This window comes from Herpailurus yagouaroundi, unplaced genomic scaffold, assembly GCF_014898765.1.
Source record: "Herpailurus yagouaroundi ecotype Mexico unplaced genomic scaffold, PumYag 160, whole genome shotgun sequence".
NCBI classification, from domain to species: domain Eukaryota; kingdom Metazoa; phylum Chordata; class Mammalia; order Carnivora; family Felidae; genus Herpailurus; species Herpailurus yagouaroundi.
Genome location: NW_024412401.1, coordinates 31,148,553 through 31,171,707, shown reverse-complemented (window position 1 = coordinate 31,171,707; position 23,155 = coordinate 31,148,553). Strand labels below are relative to the sequence as shown.

Sequence of the window (23,155 nt, the reverse complement as noted above, 5' to 3'; positions counted from 1 at the left end):
AAAATGGGGATATAATATTCCCCTCCAGCTGTTTTGGGGATTACAGAAATAGCACATGTGAAAAAATGTATTTCAGAGTTTAGCTGTTGGAATAGAACAAAAGTTAATTTCCACTAATAAAAAGCCTGGTCCTGATCCTGTTTTTCCTTCAGCTGTAGACAATAACTAAAGAGAAGTTATGGTCACTTGGAAGAGAACCTGCCCTGTGTGTATGCATGTTGTACCCTCCCTCTATAGTAAAAATAGCTGCTACAAGTTGAAAGCTTACTCTTGGCCAGATGCTGATTCTCTTAATATGTTTAACAACCATGGGAAGTACATACAGTTACCATTGTCTAGATGCAGAAACCAAGTGCCAGAGTGATGAAGTCCCTTGACTAATATCACACAGCGAGTAATTGGCTGAGTCTGTCTCCCGACACTGTGCCCTGAGCTGTGTCCACTATATTATACAATGCTCAGTGGGAGACCTAGAACCATTCAGAAGCCTCACACGGCTGCTCTGTCCATCATTCAGTTTATTTCCCTCACTAGAGTGTAAGTACCAGCAAGTAGCATCTCTGAATGATTCTTCTCTGTACTCAGAGCACCTGGCATGGGGCATAGCACATAGTAAGTGTTTGGGAATTGTGTGCTGATTGAATGGGCATGGCCTGAATTATTCATCAGCAGACAGGGGTTACTGAGTCCCCAGAATAGGCTCAGGACAAGCCTCTTCAGGTTGCACCCGAGCAATTGGACCATCTGGAGCTCTAGCTAACCTGAAAAACCTTCTTGACATTGTCTGGGGTCCATCTAATATGAACTCTGTTCTGTCTCCTCAACCAGCTGAGCACTTACAGCTCAGGGCCAGGCCCTTAACCTAAGATCACTGCATAGATGATCACATCCCTGGTAAACCCAATAAACTCTCTAAATGTAAGAGAACCTATTTTACTTCAGGGTCTGGACATGTGGTTTATATATGACAGCAGTGATTATGAACAACAATAACCATAAAATCTAGCATCCATGTCAAAGTGCCTTCACATCCATCTCTTCCAATTCTTACAATAACTTCTCAAGGTAGTTCTGATTCATCTCCTTTCAAGTTTGAGTGTACTAGGGCTAAGAAAGAGTAAGTGTCTTGCCAAAGAACACAGATGAAAACAGTGGCTTTGCTTATTCGGAGCCTGCTCTGGACCATATGCTCTGCTGAACATATCACTTGCACTATCTCTTTTAATCTTCACAAAGGCCTCATGACGTAGGTAATATTACGTCTCATATATTTCATACGAGAAAAGTGAAGCTTAAATTTCCCAAAGTTGCACAACTGCTAAGATACGAAGCCTAGATTAACACTCAGGCCAGGACTTGCCCTTTTGTCCACTCTGCTATGCTGCACAGTGTAATGCAGTAAGTGACCGAAGAAAGGAAAGATGCCACCTGTCACATTCTGACTTTACAAGCAACAAATGCTTGGAAATCCATGGATTAATCTATGGATAATAGATAACAAATCTATTATCTATTATTAATCTAGTCTATTAATCCACAGATTAATTAAGTACTACACGCTTTGATTTTTTTTCTTCTTAGTTGAGTCTTCTATTTGAAAATTTCTTGAATACCACTTGGACTTTAGTAACTGGGTGGAATTTTTATAAGTAACTTTTCTTAACATAAATGGCTAATTTCACCCTCCTCTAACTCATCTTATCTCATGAGAAACTCACCTTCCTAAATGTAGTTTTCATTATGTCACTTTCTAGTGCAAGACAATGAATGGGCCCTCATTCCCTGCTATACGAAATCTAACTTCCTAACCTGGCCTTTACCTAACCACCTTAACACACTACCAACTTGTTTCTGACACATTTTTTCTTTATCAGTAAGCTCCTCTTTTCCCCAGGAAGTCTTCTCTCACTGTCCCTGATATATGCATCTCTCTCTACTTCAAACCTGGGGTTCTCAGGGACCATTGGCATTAAAAAGCAAAAGTTTTGGCAATCCAGAAATTGTTTTTTGCCAAGTATGGAATTTGAAGAAACAGTGGCTTTATAGTCTCATGACCATTTCAGAAAATAAAGAAAAAGATTAAAGAAAAAAAACTAAAGGAAAAATAACAGAATCAAAATTAAAAAGTCAAACTCAACACCCCAAAAGCAAATAACCCAGCGAAGAAATGGGCAAAAGACATGAATAGACACTTTTCCAAAGAAGACATCCAGATGGCTAACAGACACATGAAAAAATGTTCAACATCACTTATCATCAGGGAAATACAAATCAAAACCATGATGAGATACCACCTCATACCTGTCAGAATGGTTAAAATTAACAATACAAGAAACAGCAGGTGTTGGTGAGAATGCAGAGAAAGGGGAAACCTCTTGCACTGTTGGTGGGAATGCAAACTGGTGCAGCCACTCTGGAGAATTCTTCAAAAAACTGAAAATAGAACAGAAAATAGAACTACCCTATGATCCAGTGACTGCAAAATTAGGTATTTACACAAAGGATACAAAAATACGGATTTGAAGGGGTACGTGTTTATAGCAGCATTATCAACAATAGCTAAACTATGGGGAGAGTCCAAATGTCCCTTGACTGATGAACAGATAAAGAAGATGTGGTATATACATGCAATGGAATATTACTCAGCCATCAAAAAGAATGAAATCTTGCCATTTGCAATGACATGGATGGAGCTAGAATGTATTATGTTAAGCAAAGTAAGTCAATCAGAGAAAGACTAAAACCGTATTATTTCACTAATATGTGGAATTTAAGAAACAAAACAGATAAAACATATGGGAAGTGGGGGAAAGAGGAGAGAGGGAAACATACTACAAGAGACCCTTCACAATAAAGAACAAACTGAAGGCTGTTGGAGGGAGGTGGGTGGGGGATGGACTAGATGGGTGATGGGTATTAAGGAGGGCACCTGTGATGAGCACTGGGTGTTGAATGTAAGTGATGAATCAGTGAATTCTATTCCTGAAACTGATATTGCACTGTACGTTAACTAAATAAAATTTAAATTAAAGAAAGTCACAAGGAAAGATAGCTGGATACATATTATATATATACATACATGCACATATATGTATATATAATGACATACAATGGAAATGAAATATAGTATAATAATCAGATTATATATGTTCTATAACATACACATACACCTGTGTACTGGTGTTAAAGTATTGTCCTTCGTTTTATTCTATTTTCAATGGTTTGATGAATATTTCATCAGTGATCAACATCTGCCAGAACATAAGGATTTGGTCTTCTACTTCACTTATATTCAGAATCAAGAGCATACTGAATACATCTTGTATTATTTCTTAAGTTTTCTGTCCTCTCTTTTTAGCTAAATAAGCTCCTTGAGAGCAGAGACCACATCTTGTGATTCCTCTGCATTCCCCACAGGACTTAACTAGGCCAGGACCACTCAGAGGAGAGAGTACAATATATGTGAGTTTATATATAATCAAGACAATCTGAAATATTGCAGGCAATGCATTTTGGGGGCCAATTACCTCTTGGGTGAAATAAGAACAACCCAATTCACCCAATATTAGCTCTCTGGAATGTAGCCCTCCAGCCTGACCTTTTAGTGACCTCCAGCTTCACAGATCACCTGAAACCTCCTTCACTTATCTCCCTGGTAAATCATTCTACTCACTGTTTCCACCACCCTCTCAGGGAAAGCAGGAGAGATTGTCCTAAAAGAGACACATCAAAGCAAGAAAATAGTTTAACCTCAGTAATCAGTTTGTGTTGTCTGTCAGAGCCAGCAGGTAGATTTTCTAGCAAGCCTACAGTCTGTGTCTCTGCATAGTGGGAAAGACATTTAGAGAAAGAATAAAACACCACATAAGGTTCACTGCAATGTGTGGAAACCCACAAAATATTCTCACCCAATTAAAGATTTAATGAGGCCGTCTTGGAAAAGCGGTTGTCTTTAGCTGTAGTTAGTATTTTCCCCTCATCAAAACCTTTATTTAGGGATCGGAATGCCTGGAAACATCTTGACCACTCACCCTTTCCTTGTCTTCTTTGTGCTCTGATATTAAATATTTGGTTAATGGGCCATGTCTCACAGGGCTCTCCTCCTCAATTATTGCCCCTCCCTCCTCCTTGCTGACCATCCAGTATCTCCAGAGCCCTTAGCAAACATTATCTGATTTAACCTTCACAACAGCTCAGTGAGATAGGTTTTCTCACCCTCAAGTTACAGATAAGTAAAGTGAGCCACAGAGAAGTAACTTGCTCAATGCAACACAGCAATGATGTAGAGTTGGGATTCAAACCCTAGCCTGTCTGACTCCAAATGGTCTGCTCTTTTTATCCAGTCCGCCATATTGTACTGGGTGACTAGTTATTTTCCAGATACATAGAAGATTCTCATCTGAAAATGAAACATGCAAAATAAGCCTATATCATTTAGCTGACAGCCAGTGTAAAGCCAAGAGAGATTAGTGGACCTGCCAGTTAAAAATGCTCCATGAGAATCAGTTGTCTTTAAAATCGGCTCACACAGGGATTGGTTAAGACTGATTAGGAAGCTAAATTACACAGAGCAATAAAGCAATTCAGTTATGGTTTGAGTTAAGACAGATCTAGGTTGGTCTTTATTCTATCAACCTCAGAGGACAGTGGTTATTCCAATTAAAAGGAAGACTATGGGGGGGGGAGGCAGGGAGCACACAACTCAGCACCTGACCCATGGCTAGAACTTAATACATATTCATTTAATCTTATTGACATTCATTTACAGTCCCTCACACAGAAGTGCATATATTTGGCCCATTCTATATTTTATTTTATTTTATTTATTTTACTGTTTATTTTTGAGAGAGACAGAGACAGAATGTGACTGGGTTGGGGCAGAGAGAGAGGGGCAGGGGAGAGAGAGAGAGGCTCCGAGCTGTGAGCACAGAGCCCGATGTGGGGCTCAAACTCACGAGCTGTGAGATCATGACCCGAGCCGAAGTCAGACGCTCAACCGACTGAGCCACCCAGGCACCCCTGGCCCATTCTATATTTTAGATGCCATGTTGACACCACATTGATTCCTGTAAAATAACAGCTATTTGATTGTCTGGAAAGGTAGAAACTCTTAAGAAACCAGGACAAGCTTGCATCCATGGTAGAGTCATGAGAGGGTCCAGAAAGTTACAGAAGTGCAGTAGAAATGGTCTGTTACAATTGCCCTCCATCAAGTATTTTTTCCCAGTATAGAGTGAGTCAGGATGCAGCCTCTGAACAGAGAAGAAACAGGTCTACCTAGGATTTATGGTTCGGCATTCTCGCATCTTTTAGAGCGCAAACTGACTCACACATGAATTCTTTGTTTCTCTTTCTATTAAGAGGCCTGAATCTGTCAGATAATGAGATTTGAAATGTCTCATTGTACCCCATGAAACTCATGAAGGACAGCATCATTCCCAAAGATGAGTGCCTTGTGTGAGGAAATAAGCTGGGAATGTAGAAACTCAGTCAGTAGAAACAGTCTCAATGGTAGAGCTTAAGTATATAGCTCCTGGGTCTTTTTTTTTTTTTTTTTTAACACCATTTCTTCCTGTTACTTCTGTGAGAGAACACCATCCATGACCAGGTGGCATGACATTTACTGATTCTGCCAAATCACCGATAGAATTGCCTCCTTCAAAATGAGAAGCAACATGGTCCAGGAAGAAGAATTAAAGGAGTATTGATGAGAGAAAAGTTTCTACTGCTAAGAGATGAGGGAGAATGACTGGGAATGGCAAAAAGCAAAGGGGGAAGCTTGGGGCTTAAAAAAGCAAGTCACAACTCAATTCTCCAATGCTTATATGACTTTGGGCAAATGACTTGAACTCTCTGGGCTCAGCGTTAGAATCCCATTCTATAAAAATGAATAAGATAATACATATGATAAAACATTTATGTGAGCTATTATCTATGTATTTTTTAATTTTTTTTTAACGTTTATTTATTTTTGAGACAGAGATAGAGCATGAATGGGGGAGGGTCAGAGAGACCGGGAGACACAGAATCTGAAACAGGCTCCAGGCTCTGAGCTGTCAGCACAGACTCTGATGCGGGGCTCGAACTCACGGACTGTGAGATCATGACCTGAGTTGAAGACGCTCAACCGACTAAGCCACCCAGGACCCCATCCATATATTTTAAAATATAATAAAAATTCAGCAACTCAAACATATCAACTTCTTTGACCTAAGTACACTGCTATTTCAAAACACAGAGTTTATGGCAAGGATCTGCAATATTAGCAGAAAACAATTGTTTTGCCTCAGAAGCTTCTGGTTAAAAAATAGTTGGAAGGGAGCAGGTGGCATAATCTAACAGTATATTGGCAGACCAGTTTAGAAGATAATACTCAGCTACAGTTAACAATACTGTATTGTATATTCAGAAGTTGCTACGGGGCACCTGGATGGCTCAGTCAGTTAAGCGTCTGACTTCGGCTCAGGTCATGATCTCACAGTTTGTGGCTTCAAGCCCCGCGTCGGGCTCTGTGCTGACAGCTCAGAACCTGGAGCCTCCTTCGGATTCTGTGTCTCCCTCTCTCTCTGCCCCTCCCTTGTTCACACTCTGTCTCCGTCTCAAAAATAAATAAACATTAAAAAAAAGTTGCTAGGCAAGTAGAGTTTAAAAGATCTCATCACAAAAATAAAATCTGTAACTATGTGAGGTGATGGATGTTAACTAAATTTTTGTGGTGATTTGACAATATACACATATATCAAATCATTATATAACAATATAATGTTATATGTCAATTATATATTTCAATAAAAATGAAAAAAATATAATACTCAGAGTTCCCTCCATGATTGGTTTGCTTCTATTATGATGAGGGGAGGAAATGTTATGTGTGATGTATATTTATACTAGAAGACAGCAAACGAGAGGGTGGTGTTTCACAATATATGCAATTGATTTCCTGCGGTATCTTATTTTGTGTTCTCTCACACTCTGACAGTAACAAATACTTTTTTGTTTGTTTGCTTGTTTTCTCATCCCTCTGGAACAACAGAATATTATACTGGCATGTTAAAGTGGGACCTCATGTTGTGGGGGTGCTGACATGCTTGTACTCTTAAAAGTGCTAATTATCATGGGTATAAAATTCTAACCAAATAGCTTCACTATATTTCTAGGGCATATTTATAGAAATGCTTCTGGTAGCAGGAAAGAGTAGATGACAGCAATTAATAATATCAATGTAGAAGTTCTTCTTACATGTTCACATTACTGTAATGCTAAAGCAAAGTATAAAATGATCGATCCCCCAATTCTATTCATCCCCAGCAAAAAAAAAAAAAAAAAAAAAAAAACAACAACAGATTTTACATGAGTGGGACAGCTTTGCTGTGAACCCTGAGGATGCCTACCCAGGAGGTTACCTGCCACCTCCTAGGGTACTTTATAGCTTTCAAAAGATTTTCCCTAATCACCTTATTTGATCTTCACCACAATTTGGAAAGAAAAGTAGTTCCATTTAAAGGGATGGAAACAGAGTCACAGGGAAGTTGCCATTTTGTAACCTTCATCCAGGCAAGTGGCCTTCCCAGGACTAGCTTTCTGATTCCATCCCACCCCATCCCCAACACTGGAAGTCCAGAGGAAACAAAATATCCCTTGGTTGCTTCTATAAGACTCAGGGACTGCTCTGTTGGGTAATTATGTAGCAAACACAGATGAAGCGCTTCCTGGATATCATGTTTAGGAAAGAAGAGATAGGTTATGGAACAACTTCCTTAAAAAATGTGTAGAAGCTCTCAAGAACTATAGGGAATCATAAATCTACACCCCAATCCAAATTTTCCGATACTGCTGGCAAGAATTTTATGACAAAGTTGCTATTCTCTTAGTTTTAATTTTTTCCCCAAATTCTTCAAATCATAGAGTTCTAGACAAAAAAAAAAATTCAAATTTTAGGAGAGAGGATGGCATTAAATACAGACTCATGCATCATATGGGTTTGCAATGAATTTGAACAAAATTAATTTAAATAATGTTTATGGTGGTGTTTAAGTGGATAGAAATTTAATGTTTTGCTAGGAGCTATCTTTTTAAGTTAGAAGGGGAAAAAAGAAAGCAAACAGAGTACAGAGAGAAATAGTTTAATAAGCCCTAAAACTAATAATGAAACTCAAGCCCAGCACCTTTCACCATTAAAGAGGCTAAGTAACAAATTTGATATAATGGCTGAAAATTATTATAAATTGAGTCTACTAGAGATAAAGTTGTGAGATTCTCAACACATGCCTCTGTTCTTCTAAGATAGCTGCAAGACCCACTCTGGACCATGTAACTGGGTGGGACATCACTGCCCAATGGAGAAGCCAGGACACAAGACACATTGATAGACATGTAAATTAGACAATTCTACAACCAGGATGGTTCTTAAACACCAGGAAACTCAGTTCTCATATTTTAGAGAAGAAAAATACAAGACCTACAGTGGATAAGTGCCATGCTCAATGCCCGTCAGCTCCTAAGGAGCAGAGATGGAACCAGAACCTGGACATTCAGATTCCCAGTGAATACCTTGAACACTAGACCATGCATCATATTTTTCTTTTCATAAGTATCTCCATTCTTCAAGTCTTATATGATGAGTATGAGTATGTATTGCTTTCATAATCAGAAAAAAATTTAATGGAGGAAAGCTACTCTATAGGACACACAGAGAAGGTGGGTACCTTAGGTTGTAGAGCGTTGAGAAAGGAGACGTGTTTGGGCTGGGGGGAGTATAGATGGGGAAAGGTGTTGATAGAGATGGCATTTAAGGTGAAAGGAAAGTAGAGTGGACTGAGTGGTGGGAACATAGCAGAGCAAAGACAATAAGACCAGAGTATATAGAATGTATTATGGACCTTTTTGGAAGAATGTGGACTGGTGGTCTCTGAGGAATGATGCATTCCCCTTTGTCTGGTATTCACTACTTTGTCTGGTGGATGTTTAATATTCTGAAAGGAAGGGAGGGAGGGTGGGACACTGGGAAGGAGGAAGAGAGGGAGAAAGCAAATGGAAAAAACATGAGGATAAGGGAAGATGAAACCACACTGTGGACATTTTGCACTGTCAACTCTTGGAATTTGGACTTAATTTATGAAATTATATGAAGTCACTGAAGGCTTTTGATCAGAGAAGCCACTTGATTTCAATTATATTTTAGAAAGAGCATTATGGCAGCAATAAAAAAAGATGAATTAGAAGATGGAAAGACTGGAAATACAGAAGTTTGAGATTTCCTGAACTCCACATACTGTTGTTTCTTAGCTCTTTAATCTTGATATTTTGGTTGAAGTTTCCAGTGCTGAATCAGTAAACTATTTTGACCAGAGGTGCCCAAAATATATTTTCAATTGCTTTTTAGAAAATGTTTTATCAGTCTTGAGTTTGCAAAATGTATTAGAATTAGCTTAATTGATCATATTCAAATCTGAATCAAAATTGTGGGTTTAAAAGCTACAGTTTATTTTAACCCAAAAGCTAATATAAAAATATCAAATTGTAAATACAATTAAAATCTCAGTCTTTATGATAAAATAACCCTGAAATATTTTAAAAGCTTTCAGTATACTATTATTAAAATATAGAGTTCATGTAATTAAAAAAACCCACGCTTGAAAGACTTCCTGAAAAGAATTCTAAAAAGCAATATTTTCCAACCAAACTAGTGAATGTGAAGAACTAACAGCAGGTAAGTTCTCACTGCAGCCAGTGACCTGTATTCTTCCTCTCCCATCTTTCAGGATACCATAGTTCTCATGGAATGAGGTCTTCAGAGACAAAATCCTCAAAAAGCCAACCATACAAATGACCAATGGAGTGTGGAATTACATAATTTCTAGTCTCTGCTTCAGTTAACAAGAGGGGAAATGGTGTGCAATATGTAGAGATGAAACCCCAGGCTCTTGGAGGCTAGGCTGTAAAGCTCTAAAGTGGAGGAGAAGAATAAGGGATAGCCTGAATTGGGGATGGTAAATAAGGTAGAGCAAAATCTCATGAAATAATTAAGTAACAGAAAAGGAATGAGCAGACAAAAGCAAACCAGTGAGAGACAGATCTATAGAAATTACCAAATCAACCATGTGGCCTTTAGAATGGAGGGATCATTCATGTGTTGCAAAAGATTAAGAGAATCTGCAAGAGCCTTGAAACCTTACTTCACTGGAAAGAGAATTAAAAGCTGCACAGTAATTCAACCAGCACACCAATAAATATCCGGAGACACTACCGGTTCAAAGATGCTCTCTGCCTAGAGTCGAGTGCATTTGGAAAAAATGGTTTAGGATTCTTTAGGAATATGATACATAATAGCAGCCCTATAAAAATAAAAAAGCAAGTGGAGGGTGAAAGACGGGGAAAGACACACCTGAACTAACACAAGTCATGGGAGCAGAAATTGTCCAGTGTAATTAATGATGGTTTCATACCATCCTTCTGAACTCTTCAATTAGTCAATTCTTCAAAACTATCAGAGAAGTTTTGCATATGGCGTTCTTCACCCTAGAGGAATAATCTGTTACAGGATATTTCTCATCTCCTTGCCTTTTTTTAAATTCAGTTTTCTCCTACTTGGCATTAGAATTTTATTGAGAAAGTCTGCTTCATGCATCATTACGCCACAGAAGCAAGGGCAGTGTTCACCTCAGAATCACACATGTTCTATCCTTGTGCTGGAGCTGGACTCCCAGAACTTCCCAAGAGAGGTTAGTCATGCACCAAGTTTTACCTCAACCACTAGGAGATACAACCAAAATGGGATAAAGAGAAAAATACACACATACATACATGGACAGAGAAGTAGTGTAAAAATCCACTTGTGAAACTAAAAGACTTTGAGTCTTCTTGTTTTAAGGATTCTGGAAGTATCTCTTGAGGAAAAAACCCATTCAAACTCATCTGCAAAGGCAAGTGGCTCATTATTCTGTGACAATGAATAGAATCAGTGAGGCTGGAGATCAGACTGAGGAAAAAGAAGGTACATTCCTACTGCCAGAAGTAGGCAAGCGATAACTCAGCAAACAATAACAAGAAACCATCATGGCTACAACTAGAAAAGTCCACCCATGATGACACAGCTGCAGAGAAGAAATCAAATGATGTGAATAAAAAGTTTAGTCAAGATGATGTTGAATGAGCAATGAGATTGGATTGAAAAGGATTTAAAGTATGAAGGTTAAGAAAAGCCAGGAATCTCCTAAACAATTTTTGTTTGTGGTCAAGGGCATTGCTATGTGTGGTAAAAATAAGGCTTCCTCTCAAGTTTCTCTCAGAGCTGTCGACTCCGTAGAATACATGGGGTGCAAACTCATCATTACAATGACCTTTCTCTGGGAGCAGATGGGGCACGGTGAAAGGTGCAGAGGGCAAGGATTCCATCTTGAGTTTTCTCCCCAACCCACTCAGTTCAGTCCAACAAGCAAAGACATGCCACATTTGGGAAATGCACCGAGGTTAAATAGCCTGCTGCCATCTGTCCCCGATTAGGAACAATTGTTAGGGTGGAGCAACACTGAAAGCATTTCCCCAGGCTGGGCAGTGAATCCACCCCTTTCATGTGTCTGATAGCTACTCACCTGTCTGGGTCAATGTCCTCACTCAAGGTCCTTTTCTACTGACATTCTTAAAGGAAGGACTCCACCACCCCAGAGGTGGCAATAAAACAGGAGAGAAACCAGGAGTCCTGCTAATGGGGGATAAAGGTAGTTTTTCCAAAGACATTTAGACTATGAACAAAAAGGCCACCCACTCATACACCCTGCCAGGCATTCAGTACTAGGTTGATGACTCATGTGACAATTCAGACAGGAGGCAGTTTGTAGCCTCAGAACAGAGCCCATGAGCAACCAGCTGATTGTTCCTCTCTCCTTCTGACATGGCCTTCTTGCACACTTCCCCCTATAGCCCAATATTACCAATCCTTCAGAGCCAAGCTCAAGTGCTACTTCCTGCAGGAAGCCATCCTAGCTTTATGCAGCTGGGTGATATTTCTCTCTCCTCTTCCCTCCTGTGATCTATCCTTCTGCAACCTGTACAGCATCTTCATTAAACCCAGGAGTGTTTAAAGCTTGGATCTGGAGCCACACTGTGTGAGCTTATAACCTTGCCCACATGTTGCAGTTTTATTATTTGTAAAACAGGATAATATAGAATCTACATTGCTGGGCTATTGCGAGGACAAAGTGAAATTCCCTTTGTGAAGTGCCTAGAACAGGTAAGAGCTACATAGGTGCTTATACTTTCAATTACTATTACTAGTGGTATAAACCTCTACTAGATAGTAGAGTATACAGTAGTATAAACCTCTAGTAGACAGTTGCTCCTTGAGGTTAGTATTTGTCTTTCTGTTCCATGCAGAGTATTACACAGCACTTAGAACATGGGGAAACGAGTAAATAATGAATATAACAGGCATCCTTTTTTTTTTTTTAGATGTTTGTATTTTAAGGGTTAAAGTCTTTAGCAGCAGGTGGGGGGCAGTGCAGGTAAGACCTGGCAATGGGGAATGATAGAACTATTTTCTAGACTGGCCTCGGCCAAAGCAGCCAGGCGTTCAAGGAATAGATGTAAATGAATTGGCCAGATTCAGACAAATGTCAATATCAAGGGAGTGTACCCATTAGAAAGAGTAGCACTGAGAAGCCCCTATAAAAAGACAGACTCGATGTAAGACAGAGCTAAGCTAACGTGGACCTATGTATTTAAGGTCAACACAATAGTATAAGCATGGTTTCTAGGGCCCAGGTAGCCAATACTATCCAGAGCAATGTGACAAAGTAGACTGAGGTTTTGTGGCCAGAAAGATACGGATTAAAACCCTATCTCCACATGTGGCTAGTTATATGACCTTGGACCAGTAGGTAAGCTCATCTGTAAAATGGGAATAATCACATCTAACATTCAGGATTGGTGGAAGAATTAACACTAAATAGCCAGTTGAAGGCTGGACCCATAGCAGAAGCTCAACAATTGCAATTTACTTTTGTTATTGTTATGCTTGGTGAGCTAGAGAACAGCCCGTGAGCTTAAGATGCAATTCCAAGTCTGGTGGGCCTGGAACAACCTGGGATGACGCCGGACGGGCCAAGGATGGGCTCAGTGACTGGAGCTGGCATGGGTAGAGAAGGCAGAGGCTTCATTCAGCCCTTCCATCTTAACATTTTTGCATACAAATTGACCATACAAATATTCTTTGATCCATTCCCCATGGATAGCTCCACCTTCATTACTGGAATCACCCAACCAGAAAGCATAATCCTGTGGGGCTTCCTTTGAAGGTAAATTAAGCTGGAGGCTAGGGCAAGGATAGGAGAGAACAAGGAAAGCCCGTGAAAGAGTACAGAGATATTTGGGGGGATGAGAGAACACTTGAGTTGAAGTGATAGAATTCCACAACAGCTTGCTGAAAAATGAGAAAATCTTGCAATATGCTTTGCCAAACAGCTGCTTTGATTGATTTTTTAAAAGCCTGAACCGACCAAGTTGTCCAGTTGTCGGAATTGTGTATCTGAAGCCACAGACTTGTGTTTCTCTAAGAAATAAGGGATGGCTTGAAGCAAGCACTTCTAATAGACCAAAGAATGGCATGAGGAATTCTAAGAGGAAAGATGGAGGAAATGAAAATAAACAGGTTTTCCAAAGCTGCTTCTATATGTATTACTGGAGGGACCCCAAGTCATTTACAAGGAGGGACCCCCAAAGAACACATGAGAATTCCAAGTATTTTTCTGGCAATCAGACTGCACTGAGTTGGGACTCTTTAGAGATTTTCAGAGTAAGTAATTTAAGATATTATTCATTTGTTCTAGGTTGTAGTAGTTGAAGGGTTTCTGGGCTTTCTTCTCTACCTTTTCTTCTAAGACATGGGGTCATGATAGAAATTAGCTGAAGACAAAAAGAACAGTCCATTGCTGCCTCCTGTTTTTTTTTTTTTCTTTCAGTTACTGTAAGTCTTCACCTGTACATTAAAATACACCCTCATTTTGAACCAGTTGCCAAGAACTGAAACAGAAAAGGGAGGCCTAGGAGGGAGGGCAAACCTTTAGGGGACAGAAGGTCAACAGACGGCCGTCGACCAAATTAGAGCTGTCTCTTCATTCATCTGCCAGACCCTGAGGCCTTCACATGCTCTAACTTCATATGACTGCATATGACTGCAAGGACAATTTAAAAATATATAAATTTTACTTTTATTAAAGCAATTCATGTTCACGTTTTAAAAATCAAATACTCCTACAAGGTCTGTAATAAAAAACTATATTCCCCTGGCCCACCCCCCAGTCTGGCCCCAGGCAACAATCTGAAACTCTTTAGTTGTTTCTACTGGTATCTATCTCCACATCTTTAATAATATACTTATAGTGTTCTTTTTCTTGATTTATCTTTTGAAGATATTATTTATTAATTTCCTGGCATTTTAGTTGATGATTTAGCTCCTTTCTATCACCCCACTTCTTCCATCCTCACAATGGAGATACTGCTTCAGCTTTCTATTTGGGGATAACTAATCACCCCAAAATTAGTGGCTTAAGGAAAGAATGATTTATTTCTTGTTGTGCTTCTCTGCATTTGTTGAATCATTCTTCTGCTGGTCTTACTGGCTTCATTCGTGTGTCTGCATTCAGCTGGTGGCCAGGCTGGGAGCTGGAGTCAGTCGGGGCTTCCAATCAAAGCTTTTAGTTCTCCTCCCCATGGCTCACTCGGACTTGCTGAGAGCATGTCAGCCTTAAGGCAGCATTCCAAGAGGAAGCACTCCAAAATCTTGCGAATGGAAGCTACAAGGTCTCTTAAAGTCCAGCCTCAAAAGGCTCCAGCATCACTTCTACCACATGGTATTGGTGAACACAAGTGACAGGGAAAGCCTACACTCTAGGGGAGAAGAGGTCATTTCTACCTCTTGATGCAAAGGCTCACTGCCAAAGGCATCCGTGCCTGACTGGCTTAGTTGGTGGAGCATGTGACTCTTGATCTTGGTGTTGTGAGTTTGAGCCCCATGTTGGTATAGAGATTACTTAAAAATAAAATAAAATCTTTTAGGGGTGCCTGGGTGGCTCAGTCAGTTGAGTATCCGACTTGGCCCAGGTCAGTCTCATGGTTCATGGGTTGGAGCCCCACACTGGGTTTTGAGCTGACAGCGAGGAGCCTGCTTTGGATTCTGTGTCTCCCTCTCTCTCTGCCTCTCCCCTGCTTGTGCTCCCTCTCTCAAAAATAAACAAACATCTTAAAAAATCTTAATAAATAAATAAATAAATAAATAAATAAAATCTTAAAAAAAAATTTTTAATGTTTGTTTATTTTTGAGAGAGACAGAGAGACAGAGTGCAAGTGGGGGAGGGGCAGAGAGAGACAAAAACATAGAATCTGAAGTAGGCTCTGAACTGTCAGCACAGAGCCCAAAGCGGGGCTCGAACTCACGAGCTGTGAGTTCACAACCTGAGCCGAATTCGGAAGCCTAACCAACTGAGCCACTCAGACTCCCCAAAATGTTTTCTACTTATTTTATTATTATTTTATTTTTCATTTATTTATTTTTTCAATATAATTTATTGTCAAACTGGCTTACGTACAACACCCCCCAAAATCTTTTTTTTTAAAAAAGCATGCAGAATGGGTGATATTTGGAAATAATTTACCACTGCTATATCTTGAATTTATTTAATCAATATCAGCATTTAAGTTATTATTTAAATATTATACGTGGCACTGCCAAGTTCAACACTTATAGTTCCATTTTTGCAGAACGTATTTATTCTTCCTAGAGTTAATGATTACCCTGTTGTTTGTTTGCTTTCGGTGTAAGTAGCCTTTAATGTACCTATCCTTAGGTTTTCCATCAGATCAGTCGGATGTGTACTTTTCAAATGAGTCACACTGAGAGGAGAACTTCTTTCCCAGAGGTCTCTCTCCTCCATTCTCCTGCTGCAGGGTGAACTGGCTCCTCCCTAGATGTACCATACGGCTGTCATCTTGTGACTCTGCTTCACCACTTTTCCTCAATGCTGCTTCCTTTTTTTTTTCCCTCCAAACTCCTTTATTTTGCACATCTCCAAGGGCTTGCTAATAAAGGTAGGGGAGGAATAAACATTTTGAGCCCTTCTTTTCAAAACATTTTTAATCTCAAAATAAGAAATCTCCAGGGACATCAGGCACACAAAATTGAAGTTATGACTTTACAGCACCAAGTTTTCATAATGTTAAAAAAAGGGTGGGGACAATTTCGTGAGGTCAGTGTAACTGCATAGGAAGCTCTCTAATGAGTGTAGTTTTAAAGTATATGTATAAAAGACATAAACAATGAAGGTGACCAACTGGCCATAAAATAATAATTAAATTTATATGATTCCTGGAATAAGCGTGAAGGACAACCAAAAGGGCTTAGTTTTGTAAGATCCAAGAAGGAAGTATTAGAACTAATGGCAAAAAAATTATATGAAAATATATAATGATACAATTTTAAAAATTTAATATTTATTTATTTTGAGAGAGAGAGAGAGAGAGAGAGAAAGCACAAGCAGGGGAGGGGCAGGGAGAGAGGGAGATACAGAATCCGAAGTAGGCTCGAGGCTCTGAGCTGTCAGCACAGAGCCCAACAGCAGGCCTCGAACCCACGAACCATGAGATCATGACCTGAGCCAAAGTTGGTCACGCAACTGACTGACCCACACAGGTGCCCTAATAATGACAAAATTTTTAATGAAAACTGAACTTCAGAATCCATACTTTGTTACTATGTTAAAAAGGAGAATATTTCCAGTTCTGAAAAGGGCAGAAAAACAGATTTCTGAAGACACTACCACTGTTCACTGATAGCTTGTTTTCTCCTTCTAGATACACTGGAAGGGTATAATTCCCCATTCTTTACAGTTTGGCTTAGCCATGTGATTTGCTTTGGACATGACAGGTTGCCAGATTTAATATGTATCATTTTGAGTTTGAAAGAGTTAATTGTCTGTGCATGACTTTCCAACATGATCTTTCAGTCATTGCAATCATGCAAACCCATTTTATATGTAAGTGCAAAACTGAAATCAATGTTATTTGTTACTGCAGCATAACCTAGCCTAATTCAACTAAAACAAGAAAATCGAAGTCAAAAACAGGTGAAGTGGTCACAGAACATAATAGGTGTTTCCTTGTCTAGAAAAGTTATATTTTAGGCACTGTATATGCTCATTAAAAACATAATCTTTGCACTCAGAGGCCTGGCTTTGAATCCTGACTATATTATTTAGTCAAATGGGTGACCTTGGGCAAATAATTAGCTCTTTTATTTTTATTTTTATTTTTATTTAAAAAAATTTTTTTTAATGTTTGTTTATTTTTGAGACAGAGAGAGACAGAGCGTGAGTGGGGGAGGGGCAGAGAGAGAGGGAGACACAGAATCCGAAACAGGCTCCAGGCTCTGAGCTGTCAGCCCAGAGCCCGACGCGTGGCTCAAACCCACGGACCGTGAGATCATTACCTGAGCCGAAGTCGGACGCTTAACCGACTGAGCCACCCAGGCGCCCCAATAATTAGCTCTTTTAGTCTTGGCTTCCTGATTTAAAAATTTCAGATATTCATGGATACTTCATAGATTTGGGGGAAATTAAATGAGATAAGGTAGGTTAGATGTCTATGCAGTGTTCATACACTGCAACTTTTCAATAAATGCTTGTTGTGGTTAAGAGAATTTCCCAAATGTATCATTAAAATTCTGCCAGAAATTTTGTAAGAAGTGAGATAGAAAATACTACATTGCTTCACTAAAAGGAGTGTGTTGTAAAAATATGTAATGTGCTTAATGTCTACCCCAGGTAGTTTTCTAGGACAAATGATAAGATTTAATATTTGTGAACTCTCTCTCTCTCTCTTTTTTTTTTTAATGTTTATTTTTGAGAGAGAGACAGACAGACAGACAGAGTGTGAGCTAGGGAGGGGCAGAGAGGGAGACAGAATTCAAAGCAGGCTCCAGATTCTAAGTTGTCAGCACAGAGCCTGATGTGGGGTTCAAACCCACGAACCACGAGATCATGACCTGAGCCAAAGCTGGACTAAAGCTGGACTAAACCAACTGAACCACCCAGGCGCCCCTAATATTTGTGAACTCTTAAGAGAGGAAAGAAATAATATGCTCATAAGACACAAGATATACCTTAAACTTTACTTTTTGTAAAATGATATCAGAATTTGGGAGAAAAATGATCAGAAGGGGGGAAAACCATAGATATAGTGTAACTAATCATACCAAAACATTTCACAATGTCTCCCTTTAGTAATTGTAGATAAAAGTGTAGAAGCAAGGATATCTTAATTATACAGGCTAGTGGATTTGTAACTGAAAAGACCAATACTATTGTATGTTAATGGAGGCATGACACAGAGCTCTGTCTTGGCCCTATATTGCTCATTCATTCATTCATTCATTCATTCAAAAGTCATTTATTGAACACCTACTATGTAACAGGTATTATAGTAGGTACTGGGGGTTTAGTAAGGAAAAAAACCCAAACACTTGTTCATTTTTAAAACTGATGACTTAGATGAAGGAATAGAATGTTGAGCCAAATCCTCTTTGAGTAAAGGGGCCAGAGAGTAAATGCATTGAAAAGAATGATCCAAATTCAAAGTAATAGATTATAGCAGTAGATTGACTGGAACATTTAGTTGTGTTTGTCTAGAGAATTTATTTAATCTCTGTGAGACTCAACTTCCTGGAAGATAAAATGGAGACAATGATATTTGCTGTTTGACTTGTTTTCAGTTTTAAAGATAATGTATGTAAAGAATATAGCACAGTGCTTGGAATATACTAGATGCTCCAAATGCAATAGTTTTTATTACTGTGGGATTCATTTTACCACAAAGGGTCATTTTTCATGCATGCAAGGATTCTCAGAATGTATGAGAAGGCCAAGACAGGTAAGGTGAATGGTTCAAGGTTAAATAATGAGAAACTGACTGGATCAGAACTTATATTCATTGTTCCCTATTTCTGATTAAAATGTTAACATTCTATCTGGTAGTGACCAATATTTTATATTGAACCTCTCGTCATACAGAATGCAGTTTTTAAACAACTTCAAGGTCTAATAACGTGATGGTACAGGGAGAACTTTTGGAGCTCAGAGAAGAAGTCCTTTACATCCACATAGGAATTTTGGTTTCTGTCATTTTAGACTAATTAAAATCACTGTGAACCGATATTATTTTTTAAACATGGCGACACTTCTTTCATCAAGTAATTCAGAAAGTCCTTCTCTGTAAGCGAATATAGGTTAGATGAAGAAGAGAAGTTGGTACAGCACGAACAGCCTTTCTCTTGGCAATCAAAAGGGTGAATAGGCTGGATGAAGTGAAATAAAATAAGACTGAGCATTTGCTCTGTGGTAAGTAATAGAAACAGAATCTCAGATGATCCTCATAGCAGCCCAATGATGAAAGTATTTAGTGTCCTCATTTCTACAGTGAGGAAATAGGCTCAGAGGGGTTAAGTGACTTTTCAAGTGACACAACTGGTAAATACCAAAAGGGAGACTCAAAGCCAGGTCTTTGTGATTCAGTTTCCCATGCTCCTTCTCCTCTACCACATTGCATCTGGCAATGCTTTTCTGTCTATGATGAGCCACAGAGTCCTTAGCATTACCTCAAAACTAACTGCTTACTTAGGTATGTCATACTTGGCAAATTCCCACTCCCCAGAGGACAGAATTCTTCTTCTTCTTTTTTAATTATGTCAGTGTAACAACAGTGCAAAGTTTAAGAAATAGATTTTTAACCACTAAAATCTTACCACCTTAACGATACTATTTTAATTGTGTTTAGGTTCATTCATACCTTTATTTAATTTTATTTTCTTATGGTGATGACCATAAGCCACCAAGTGTAGCTGCCAGAGTGCAAAGAAGCTCTCAGTTTTTGGGTCACATACACCCACAAGCTGACTCCATGCAACCAGTGACAGGAAAGGATACTTCTAAAACAACCGACTCTGGAGAAAGCATGACACCACACACCTTTAAGTAACTGTAATCATACTTTACATATAGCTTTGTGTCATTTATTTATTCACTCATTAAATACATATTTACTGAGTGACTGCTACAGTCGAAGCACCATTCTAGGAGCAAGAACTATAGCAAACAACCACAAAGTCCCTGATCTCATTGAGATTACGTGTGCTGGAGGAGACAGATAACAAACATAAAAAAGTAAAATATATTGCATGTGAGAAGGTAAGCCCTAAAGAGAAGTTGGGGAAACAGGCAAAGCGGGTAAACATTTGGGTGAGGATTACAAGTAGAGTTGAAATTTTAGCTAAATTCTGGGAAACATTTTGTGGAAAAGTTAACCACTAAGTAAAGACCTGAAGGAAGGGAGAGTGGGAGCTGTGGTTATCTGTGGTGTGGCAGGCAGAATTCTAGGATGACCCCATAACCCTATTTGCCCCTTCGTTTGATTTCCACGATTACATTAAGTTACCTGGCAAAAGGGATTTGCAGACATTAACCTTAAGATAGGGAGATTATACATGTGGACCTAACCTAATCACACGAGCCCCATAAAAGCAGAGAGTTTTCCTTCAATTGGTAGCAAAAGAGAAAGTCGGATTTAAATTGTGAGAAGAACATAGCACAAGGGAGGTTCTCCAACACTGAGATGGAAGGAGCCACAGGGAAGAATCTGGAGAAAGCTTCTGAAAGACGAGAGTGAAGCCCAGCCCACAGCCAGTAAGAATATGGCAACCTCTGTCCTACAACTGCCAAGAACTGAATTCTGCCAACAACTTGAATAAGCCTGGAAGCATATTCTTCCCAGAGTCCCCAGATAAGAGTCCAGCTGGACTTCGTTCTGATTTCGGCATGTATGGAGCCAACTGAGCCACGTATAGACAAGTGAAGACACAAAAGTAAGGGCATTGTTACATGCTTGTATACCTAATGATAATGATATTTTCATCAGCCACACGATATTCTCACGTGCACTTAGACCTTCCTTTCTGATTAGTTCTGTTGTTCAAGTCTTTTTCTTACTAGATGCTGCTGCAATGAACACCTTCATACATACAGCATTTTCCCTTAGTTTGCAAATTTGTCATTCCAAAGACTATTGTTTTATAATAATATATGGGCCCCAATTTTCCTGGACTCTTGCAAGCATTGAGTATTACGATTATTTTTAGTTTTCCTATCTTAATAAAGAGTAGCAACAATTAGAAATCTTTTCTATGAATACTTACAAGAATGAAGATTTCTCCCAATTTGTTTCTTCATAGCACTTCTGTTCACTGATTTTTGAAAGAAGTAGTATTGCCTATTGAGTTACTAGCAGGGAAAGCAATCAGTTGAAAGAAATTCCAGACTTGATTTGGATCATAACTTCTTCTTCTTTAGTCTCCTAGTGTTTGGGGTTCTTCACCTAGGAAATGAACATGGAGTCTGGCATCATATCCAAACAATATTTATAAAGCAATTTATAGAAGTGCCTCCTTGCAGTTCTTCCTATTAACCTACATCTATATATTTTATTTTAAAACAAAATAAGTGTTGCATAGTCTAAAGAAATCTACTGGATCACTTCAACTCTTTGTGGCTTAGTTTCTGCATCAAGATAATGAGAAACTTGAAATAATGTTTTGGTCAATTCCTGCATACTGTGTCTATCATCTTATATAATAGCTATCTACCAAGTCAGCAAGGGATCTGGTAAATGCTATCCTTAGGCACAGATACAATGGGTCTACATATGACCCCTAAATTATTTGTCTGACCAACTCCATCAGAAACCCCCTTTTATAGTTCTCTATTCCATCTTGTTCTTTCCTGTCATCTCTTCAAATAGTTGTACGTTAGCTTCTACTTTTAAGACAGAAAGTCAAACCCGGGTGTCTTCTTCTCCACCCAAAATACCAATGACCAAACAATTATGGACATTCAAAATGTATATATTACCACTGAAAAGCATAACCCCACTAAATAGCCCTCTGAGAAATTTAACCAAGGTCCAGAGGGTTAAAATACAAATAAATGGATGTGAAGAATGGTAAAACCACAGATGCAAAAGACACTTAAAAACTCACAAATGGATAATAAATGTTACTTTATTCCAATACACTTGATCAAATATATGGATCACTTTTAAGGAAAAAGTTCCCACACTGGTTATTAACAAACTAAAAATGAGTAGACCAATAAACATATATAAAAAAAATTAAGAGGTGTCAACAGAACATCACTAAAGAAATCTAACTAACTTTGCCCATGAATTCTTTCCAACTTTTCAAAGGCAAGAAAAATTACTGTGCTTTTAAAAATGTTTCTTAGCAGAAACAGCTATGGAGAACTTCCCATTTACTTTGAAGTTAATGTAATCCTAATATCAAACATCAAAAAAGATCATAAATGAAAACTATAGATCATTTTCTTATTCCTATAAGAATCCTAAATGAAACATTATTAGATTGGGTCAAGCAGGATAAAAATAGAATACTCTGTAATTACCAAGTGGAGTTTATTCCAGGAATTCAAGGGTGGTTTAACATGTTAACACATCAACAATTAAAGGGATTTTGATGAAATTCAACACTGTTTGTGATTACAAACCTTTTACAAACACAATACAGAAGGCAATTTCTTAACATGTTTAAGATCTTTAGAAACCAGAATTTAATAGCAAACATTACACTTACTGGTGAAATATTAGAATATTTGGCCAATAAGTAGAATAATAAAAATAAATAATAAGAATATATATTGGAAAGGAAAAAGTGTTACACTATTTGCAAATGATATAATGATCTACCTAAGGGCAGGCACCATGTCTCTTCTTAAGTAACATTATGTCCTTGGTGCCTAACACTTTCTGGAACATAGTGGGAGTTGAAATATTTATTGAATGAGATATTAAAATATGGTAGAAATAACTAAAATTGTTTTAAAATAATAGAATGAGGGGCGCCTGGGTGGCTCAGTCGGTTGAGTGTCTGACTTTGGTCCAGGTCATGATCTCACAGTTCTGGGGTTCGAGCCCTGCATCGGGCTCTGTGCTGATGGCTCAGAGCATGGAGGCTGCTTCAGATTCTGTGTCTCCCTCTCTCTCTGCCCCTCCCCCGCTCACACTCTGTCTCTCTCTCCTTCAAAAATAAATGTTAAAAAAAAAAAAA

At 38.7% G+C, this 23,155-nt stretch overlaps 1 long non-coding RNA gene across 1 annotated transcript in view; it reads right to left on the bottom strand.

The window, feature by feature from the left end:
- Positions 1 to 21,407, bottom strand: part of LOC121034790 (uncharacterized) — a 291,089-nt gene extending 269,682 nt beyond the window's left edge. Inside the window, exon 1 of the long non-coding RNA XR_005792609.1 lies at positions 21,233 to 21,407. This is a non-coding gene — a long non-coding RNA (uncharacterized LOC121034790). The remainder of the gene's footprint in view (positions 1 to 21,232) is intronic.
- Positions 21,408 to 23,155: the final 1,748 nt, after the last annotated feature.